The sequence below is a fragment of the Haplochromis burtoni genome, unplaced genomic scaffold, assembly GCF_018398535.1.
Source record: "Haplochromis burtoni strain Fernald_Lab_line unplaced genomic scaffold, NCSU_Asbu1 Contig_23, whole genome shotgun sequence".
Taxonomy (NCBI): domain Eukaryota; kingdom Metazoa; phylum Chordata; class Actinopteri; order Cichliformes; family Cichlidae; genus Haplochromis; species Haplochromis burtoni.
In genome coordinates, this window is record NW_024582384.1 from 2,934,317 (window position 1) to 2,944,405 (window position 10,089).

Here is a 10,089-nt window from a genome sequence, read left to right on the forward strand (position 1 = left end):
TGATTTGTCAAGGTTCTTTATGACATGATGCAAAAATCTTCTAAATCCAATTTATCTAAATCTAATATTGGTATTTAGTTGTCGTGATCTCCATTAGGCCTGCAGCACAGCTAATCTTTTTTCCTCCCACTTTTAAAAATACACAGACATATCAAAACAAGACATGCAAATCTGAGCATTTGAAGGCAAATAATCCAGTTTGCAATGTAATTTTATTTTTGTTGTAAGGTAAAGACCCTACAACAATACAGAGAAAACCCCAACTGTTAGAGGGCCCCCCTGCTGTATGAGCAAGCACTTGGCGATATTGGGAAGGAAAAAAAACATTTTTAACAGGGGGGGGGAACAGAACAAGGCTAAGGGAGGGGCAGCTGTCTGCTGTGAGGAAATGGGGGTAAGAGGAAGGAAAGAGGAAAAAAGACACACTGTCAAAGAGAGCCAGAGATTAATAATAACTAATGATTAATTGCAGAGTGTGTCTGAACACATAGAAAGGGAAAAGAGGTGGAGAAGAAAGACTCAGTGCATCATGGGAAGCCCAGAGCAACCTAGGACTATTGTAGAAGTAATGAATGTGTGAAAGGAAAGCTTTTAATTTATTTCTTACAGATAGACAGGGTGTCTGCCTCTCTAATCCAAACTGGGAGCTGATTCCACAGACGAGGGATCTGAAAGCTGAAGCTCTGCCTCCCATTCTACTTTTAAATACTCTAAAAACCACAAGTAAGCCTGCAGTCTCAGAGTGATGTGCTCTATTGGAGTGATGTAGCATTATGAAGTCTTTAAGAGCTTGCATGTGAGGAGACGGGTTTTAAATTTGATTCTGGATTTGACTGGGAGCCAGTATAGAGAAGCCAATATGGGAGAAATATGCTGTCTTTCTAGTCCCATTTCAGTCCCACATATTAAAATATTGAAGTAAAACATCAATGACTCTTTCAACTAATTGAATTACACTGTGTGTTCTGCACCTCTCCTTGGCCTCCTATCTTGTTAGTCCATCCATCTTTTTCTTTTCATCTGCACTCATCTTTCCTGCTCCCTATCTTTCAAGATGTCTCCAGATTTCTCCATCCACCTCTGTCTCTCCACCATGCAGACTTGTGGAAGCTTGCCTGGAATGTACTGTATCCACAGACTATTTTTACTCTTCTTCTTCTCCTTCTTCTCTCCCCCCCTCTGTATTTACCTCTGTGCATGCAGGTGTTCCTCCTCTAAGCAGGTCAGTGGTTAGTGGGGGAAGAAAAGCACCAAAGAGGCGAGGCTTCTCAGGGAATACCTGCAAAGCAGGCAGCTAGCCAACACAGCCCTGCCTTCACTTGTGATCTCATCCCTTTGCATTGTTGGTCGCTGTAGTCGGCTCCTGACCTTGCACATATCCGCCATTATGCTCGCTGGCACGAGTCTACGTGGATTTTTCCTTGCAAAACGGCATCGGACAGACAGATGCAAATACGCCTTCTCTGTACATCGTAATTCAATTATAAATATTCAGAATGCTAAAAAAACCCAAAAACCTGTGCAGTCAGATGACTCACCGAATACAGAGGATCATTGTTCAGAATGTTTTCCCCTCCAATGAATAATGAAGATTCATTAGAATTTTCTGGATCCGTCCTTCTCGTGCTACTGTGATTACAAATGAGCTTCAGTGGGTACAACTTCCTTTTCCTTGTCCCACATTTTATTATTTATTTATATCTCCAAACAAACCAATAAGGTATGATATTATCGCGGCCTAGACCAGAGGAATGAGGAAATCCCCCCTGAGTGTTTAGTCTCCCAGCTTTGCCCCGGCTTTGTAAGTTAACCTTTACCCGGCCGCTCTCCAAAACACCAAGGCATGCAAGTGTGTTTACTCTAGATAAGAGCAAACAACTCCAAATCATTACATGAAGGGGGGGAACAAGTACGTTCAACCTAGGCCAGTTTCACCTTTCAAATGTTGTTTAAACTGTTTGAAAGCTGAGCAATCGGTGCAGCTAGAATGGGCTTTCTGCTGTTCAGTTCACAGCGAATTGAGCCATACAGTAGGTGATTGCTACCAGCTCCTATGTCGTCCTCGCTTGACTGTTGGAATGATTGAGGTATAATATTCCCCAGTCATTCAGAATCATTCTAACTCATTTAAACTAGTGTATGCCAAAGTTTTCAAATTATTGTTTTGGCAGAAATGACAGACATTTCTGTGTTTTCTTGTTCTGTTTTGTAACTCGGGCATCAGTTTGAATTGAGGTGTTTTTGACAGCCTGTCTCAGCAGCCATGTCTTCCGTCACCAGGTCACCAACTATCTGGAAAATGGGAGGGGGAGTGGAAGCAAAAAAACAAGCGACACATCTGGCAGCGTGTCCATTTCCTAAACTTGGTTGCCCTCATTTTCTTCTTCTTGTCTCGCTCTGTTCTTTTTTTTGTGTGGACCTTCTTCTCTCATTCTTTTTTTTTCTTCTCCTTTTTCCTTGAGTCCTACTCGCTAGCCAAGGAACCAGGATTTTCCCACAGAACATGGTACTGAAGGCTGAGCCATTGTTTCCTGCTACAGGGAACGAGAGAGGGGGGTGGGTGGTGGTGGAGCTGGGGTGGGGGTTGACTTCCTGGCTGCCAGTACAAGGCCTATGTCAGTGTGAGAAAAAGCAGAGGAGACTGATCTGATGACTTTGAAAGTGTGTGTGTCCCAGAGAACGAGTACAGCTAGATTAACTTCTTTTTTTAAAAGTTGGAACTAAATGACTTGTTGGTTTAACTTGGTGGTTAAAGGCAGCACCCATATATGAATACACAATCCTGGATAAGTTACAGTGACCTCAAAGCATTATATCAATGCCCCTTGAACTTTTCATGCTGTTACTTGTGCTTTATTTTATGCCAGTGTAATTTCAAAGTGCAGTGTGGGCAGGCCTGTCCTAAATAACAGCGCTGTCTTTTTAAATGGGATGTGGAGATGGGTGTGTGTTAGTAGCAGCAGACATCCTTAGGGAGCGGTGTGGTGTAACTCAGAGGGCAGAGTCTCCAGCCACGTTCCCAGAGACTCAAAAATAGTCAAGGAAAACGCAGGGACGGTTCACTAGCGAGGAATGCAATCCAACGTAGAGTTGTGCGTTTGGGGGAATCCGGCTCCGAGAGGTCCTGCTGGAGAATGTTTCACCTATTTAGTAAATCGTAAGTGTCACTTTTGTTTTAATGCTGTGTTCAGGGGAACGACTGCTGCTGTGGATAGCTACAGCACAGCTGCACTCTGTGGTTTCTGGAGACCTCTGTTGTTGCATCCGTCTCAAGGGTTCACTGTACAGTGTGGCTTCCGTTCAACTAGTTTTTAGTACATAAATGACAAAGTGTTTTCCTTATGAAATGATTTGTAAAAGGAAAAAGAAGGAGTAAAAGTGCAATACATCTGAACAGTCGGACAGGAAGGTGGCTAGAGGAAAAAAAGAAAGACAGGTTTAGACTTGGAGATGAAAACTATTCAATGCCAGAGGCAAATCTTGGCTTTAGATTGCAAATAAGATCTCTGTATTGACAGCACGCTCTGAAGTTTAGAGCCAATTATGTGTGAAAATAACTATCTAACTCTGATATGAATAAAAATGCAGCTATGAAGGGGGGGGGGGATGCTATATGCAGCGATCTTAAGCGATTGTTTTCCCATCTCAGTTTTGCCGTATTGTGTGGGAAGAAAAGTCTCTGCCCTTTTCTCCTCGTAAACTCCGGTGTTCGCCTGCTTCGTTGTCCAAGAGCCACTGGGGTGTTTGCATATTCAGGTCAAGAAGTGAAAAACACACTTCCTCATCTCCTCTGCTCATTTGCATGTTTTTTTTTTGGTTTGTTTTTTTAATCCATGTTCCCTGAGCACTTAGCAGTTATGCAAGAGTTCAAGAGAGAAGCTTTGTTGCTTCTTACTAATTTGTGTTTCTTTCTCAGCGTAAAATGCTCACACGTGAATCCAGCACATGAGCACAGATGCTCACACTGTTTCCGTGACCTTGGCATACCTTCGGTATTCTCAGCCTGAGTCATACCCGCTAGTATGTGACAGTCCTGATCCTAATAGTCTATTAATGTCACTGTGGAGGTTTGTTGTTAGAGCCTATATGTTGAACTTCCCCAGGTGATAAGATTAAATAAAAAAAATCAATAATGGCTAATGAACAAAAAAAAAAGGGTGATGTTTAATGGAAAGTGTGTTTGTCTGTCTGATGATAAACTTTAAAACAATCCAGTTGTATTTGTATAGCGCGTGTAACAGTTGCCTCAAGGTGCTTTTTATTGATTTAACTGACATTCAGTTGTGGACTGAATTTAACCCCTGCTGGATTCACAATCCAATTTAAAACCTTCTTCTCACATACATGCTCTTTAATAATCAAGCCCCAACTTAAATACCTTATAGTGCCAACAGGGCACTTCTTTCTCAGACTGCAGGCTTACTTGTGGTTCCTAGGCTATTTAAAAGTAGAATGGGAGGAAGAGCTTCAGCTTTGAGGCGCCTCTTCTGTGGAACCGCCTCCCAGTTTGGATCCAGAGACCGGATCTCTCAGCGTGACTTTGGTCTTGTCTCCTTTCCATCACTTCCAACCGCTCACACCACATGGCCGCCCCTCCCTGAGCCTGGTTATGCTGAAGGTTTCTTCCTGTTAAAAGGGAGTTTTTCCTTTCCACTGTCGCCAAGTGCTTGCTCACAGGGGCTCGTCCTGTTGTTCAGGATTTTCTTTCTATGATTCATATTGTATGGGGAAAAATAAGACACTGATAACACCTTATTGATCATAATAAATCATTAGGATATTTTTTCCCCTTCTTTTCATCACATGAAGTGCATTGATGCGGTGCTCATAATTCATTGGTGGTCAATACTGTGACCCTTGCCCTTTAGCTTTGATTTAAAGAGTCACCAATAAGTATAACCTTTGACCTTACTATAAAATCTCTTGGCTTGATTGCCTCACGCCTGATGTAATTATGAGTACAGCTATGGATCCACAGTCGGTTTCCCCGTCCTGAAGAAACTGTACAATATGTTTTGATAGACCCTTCTTCTGACCCTTTACTGACCTGGGTTAGAAAAATGAAACGTGTAAGAGGGATTTACCACATGCTATGACATCACCGCCAATGACAACCAAACAGTCCTCGCAGATCATCATTCAGTCATTCTGTATGCAGCCATTGTCTTTGCAGCCAGCTGTCCTGTTCTCTTTCGCTCAGCGCACCAGCTCCAAGCCAAAAGCTCGGCCCCCACACCAATTCAGCGCTTCAGCAGTCCTCATTGGCCTCCTGCTGCGAGTGTCCTGGCAGATGTTACACTGAATTACCTCCCAGTCTCGCAGGGAGACTGCACACCACTGTAAGTGTGTGTGTGTGTGTGTGTGTGTGTGTGTGTGTGTGTGTGCGCGCGCACGAGTGTTACAAGACAGGCTCAGCGGCTGCCTTAGCTCTCTCCAACAGTTGCTCCTCAACCACCTGATCTCAGCTACCAGCCAATGCTTTCCACATTGTAATGTGTCTGCCAGCACTCTGAGTCAGACATCCCTACAGATGCCTAAAAAGGGGGGGTGGGCTCAAGGAGCTGATCATTTAGGAGATACTGAATACTAGAGCTAGGTCCCTCCTTTCCTGTGTGTATTTGTCCCTTTTGTGTGGAAAGGGGTGTGCATGTCTTTCTGTGTCTCATTCGCTCCTTTAAAAGCTTCCTTCCTCTATGTATATGAAAGTCCCTCTTGTGTGGCGCTATTTCTTCTCTACTATACTCTAAGCCAATGTGTGGTCCACGTACAGCTCTAACTGGTTCTTATTATTCCTCGCAAAAAACGTTGATGCCAGCGCTCGTTCTTTTATTCCCTGGGTCAGTATTCCCACTTCCCAGTGTGATTTCTCATTTGTCTTGTGTGCTATTAAGACCGCTGGCAGCGCAGAAGCCTAAAGTGTCAAAACCGCCATCAAGAATAGGTACCACGAAGTGCTAACATGCTAGTTTTGGACTGACGTCTGTGTTACCCCCGTTTACATGTGCATGAATGTTTTTTACGGCTTTCGCTGTCAACGTCGCGACTCTCGCAACCACGCCATTTAGCCACTCGGGGAACTCAACCACGTCACAGATGGATGAGCTTTTAATTAAGAGTTGAAGCTTAGATATTATGTGCAAATGTCCTCCCGCAAAGCCAATTGCAAGTGGACCGTCTCTTTCAGCGCCACATCACAAATTCATTTCATCGGCAACCTCTTGTCTTCATCTCAAGAGATCGGTTTTTCACCGTGTGTCAGGCTTCAGCTCTGGATGAGGTTTGCTCTGTTGCTCTGTTGACTGGATCCGCCGGCTGGCCTGATTGCTGTTTGGTCTCCGAGGCCTGTAGCCACATGTCAGCGGTGCAGCTCACACATCCACTGTTCTGCACCAGCAGCATCTGACAAGATCCCTTTTGTCTCCTTTTCTTTGACTGCTATTCTTTCCTGCTCTTACTATGGGCCAGATTTTTTTTTCTTTTTTTATTTTGTGTATATTCTCTTGCTACCCATCACCCAACTGTTCCGATGACAGTCGACAGATGGCTGGTTGATGCAGGAAAACGTACATGTTCATGGTCTTTACCCAAAATGCTGTTCTGTCGCTGAATAAAATGTGAAACAAGGACACGAATGCAAAAAAAAGAAAAGAAAAAAGAATTCTGACAGTGAGTGTTGTGAGATTTATTTTTTTTCCTCAACATTACTCCCTGAGTCCGTATTGCCTCATTATTCAGGCTGAGCTCTGAGAGAGACTCCCCACGTCTGCCTGGATCAAACGAGCGATCGGACTCATGACAGAGTTTTCTGCAGCCAGTGTGACAGACACTTTTTTGTTCCACTGGTCCTTTCCACTGAGTCAGCGCCAAAGCAGTGGGAATAATGGACACTTCATTGTATGAGGCTTGATGCATGAATAATGGTCTGTTTGTCTGCTTTCCTGTTCATGTAGTGCACGTGTTTCATAATCAAGCTAGAACAATTACTCTGTGTGTGTTTATGTGTGTGCGTGTGTTTGTGCAGCATGTGTTTGTTAAGTGTGATGCTTTCCTCTTTGATGCTTTGAGTTAGGGGCCCAGGTGCTTGCAGAGTAGTTGCTGCCGGCTGCCTGGTTTTTTTTTTTTTTTTTTTTTTTTTGCGCTTTGAGGACCATCTATGAGCCAGGCCAGCTGCAGAAGCTGGAGAATGCTTCAGGCACAAATGTGATGAAAAGTCACTGTGTTGGACATTGCTTTAGGTATAGTGTTACAAAGAACTGGTTTAAGCATTGTGTTGCAGTTTCTAACCCCAAATGTCTTTGACTGGTTTCACAGCAAAAGAGCACTACATCAGTGGCCTTGGGGCACGAACCAGTTAGTTTTTTTGTTAGGAGGAATAGGCAACCGACTTTTAACCCAGAAGGTAAATGGTACATTTACAAAAACAAAACCCAAAGAAAGAAACAAAAAAAGCAACATTTTACAACTTCAACCTATGGGGCGATCGTGGCTCAAGAGTTGGGAGTTCGCCTTGTAATCGGAAGGTTGCCGGTTCGAGCCCCGGCTTGGACAGTCTCGGTCGTTGTGTCCTTGGGCAAGACACTTCACCCGTTGCCTACTGGTGGTGGTCAGAGGGCCCGGTGGCGCCAGTGTCCGGCAGCCTCGCCTCTGTCAGTGCGCCCCAGGGTGGCTGTGGCTACAATGTAGCTTGCCATCACCTGTGTGTGAATGGGTGGATGACTGGATATGTAAAGCGCTTTGGGGTTATATGGTATTATATGGTAAATACCCATTTACCATATAATTCAATCAGTGTGGCTTATACCTGCTTTCTAACTGCAGGCACATCGAGCAGCATCTCGAATAGCTCTGACAGCTACACTCAAGCTGGATGCAAAGCCTTCGCTCATCAGTATAGAAAAATCATATCACGAGAACGGACACAATGGAATCTGCTGCTCGGGATTGACGCTACAAAACTACCTTTTTATATTTGTTTGTAATTCATTTAGGCTAAACAGCCTGGCAGCTGCTGGAGAGTGAGTGCACTTAGTGCATTGTGGCAGATATGGATAATCTTAGACCCCCTTATGGACTTTTTTTTTTCTCGATCCTGTAGCCAATCGATCGGTTATAGAGCAGGCAGTCCAACAGTATTGATGTTTGTTCTTAATACAGAGAGTTTCTCTTTTTTTGCTGACAGTATTTATAGTTGCACAAAGGCACACATCGTAGTTAAAGTGATAATAGGCAACTTTTCAACCGTCTGTACCCTCTGTGCTCCTGCTGTAAAAATTGAATCACTTTCCAACTTTCCATCAGAAACCATACACAGATATTTTAAACTTGTATGCATTTCTCTCCTGAATTCTTTTTAACTTTATGTGTCTCTGCCTCTTTTTTAAGTTTGGCTAGATAATGTCTCACAATTACTTTGGAATAAAATAAGTTCATCTCGCTTCTGAAAGAATGAGTTAGATGCCATCAAAAATTTAGCAAGTACTAATTTGTCATCCTTTGTCTTTGATTGGCTGTGGTTGCTAATATGTTTACCTAAACATTGTCTCTTGTGTGCTTGGTAGAGAGGACTATTAACAACTAACTGTCGTGCCAGCATGCAAGTTGGAAGAGTATCGATTGTTGTGAATGTTGGACTAACTAAATGCTGTGTAAACACTGGACGTGGGGGTGGTATCCACAGTAACCGCCAAAATCAAGAAGACTTAACACCCTGCCTGGGTTTATTGTTTTTCGTCATGTTGGAAGGGTTAACTTTGCTCTTTTGGCTCGTTCTGGTTGTTGGTTATTGGAACGACAACACAAAGAGGGCATTTATTTCCCATGTGGAGATTAGCACTAATTCACGTGCACGTTAATGTGTTTTTGTTGTAGTTCATATGATTGTAGTGAAACAAAGCAAACTCTTGTAGTAGCTCAGTGGGATGTGGATTTTGAGAGTGCTGTTTCTTTGCGTCGCACTCCATTAATTCAGCCTATCTCGAGCTCCCAGTACAAACATACTCCCTTGCGGTGTAGCCAGTGCAGTGTTATGCGTCTAAGTACACTGACGCCTATAAGCGCCTGATGTTTCAGACTGTATCGGAGCCCAGACAGCCTATCTGATGAACTCTCTTTACAGGATGCAGACACAAAGCGCACTGGGTGAAGCCCAGACACACTCAGGATCCATTACTCTGCCGAGGTTCAATGGAAACTCAGTTAGGAGTCAGTATTAGGGCTGGCAGAGCAGAACACAGTCTGTCTAGTTCTCACAGTGGGCTGATGGGATTTGGCCTGATGCAGCAGCATAAATTCCTAAATAGTGAATATACAGCTACACTACCAGGTTTCTGGGATTATAAAAAAGAAATTTAAACAGTCCTTCAGAGACAATTACGTACTGGAAGAGCAGCAGCTTTGCTTTCCCACACAGCGCTCGTCGATCGAAGAATATTTTCACCAGTCTCTATCCCTACTTGGGTTTTTTTTTTGGTTTTTTGGGGGGCTATTTTAAATGTGCGGAACAACCACCCGGATTGTTGTTGTTGTTGATACATTTTGCTCTGCAGTCAGAAAAAGGATTCTGCAATTTGGCTGAAGTGGAAAAGCTGAGAAAAGAAAAAGGTGCAGGTTATTGATATTTCAAACCAGTGGCTCATAACGCAAGAAAATAAATATGCAGAAATACGTGCTCGTGTAACGCTGGATTTAGACTTCCGTGGGGAAATGCATGTTGCAAGCTATGACATAACTGGAAACCCCTTTCAACCCCTAAGCCATAACCTTGCACGTAACCTGATGCGCAACCCCCAAGAAATGCAACTGTAGTCCCGGACAAGTAGCCAGGATAATAAATACATTCACATCGACAAAAGAGGATTGCATTTTTAATCAACCAAGTACCTCTTATGTGATGGAAGGCATGACGACCCCCTGTTGGGTTTTTATTAATGCTAAAGTTTCGAGATGTTGCCAACATGAACCAGAGTCTCCCGTCTGGATTCAAACTGCAGACTTTACATGTTCATTTAAACCCATTTTGATCCTTTATGTTTTTGTCTTGGATGAGAGACACAGAGTTTTTTTCCTACCGTTACTGTTAAACCAGCTTCC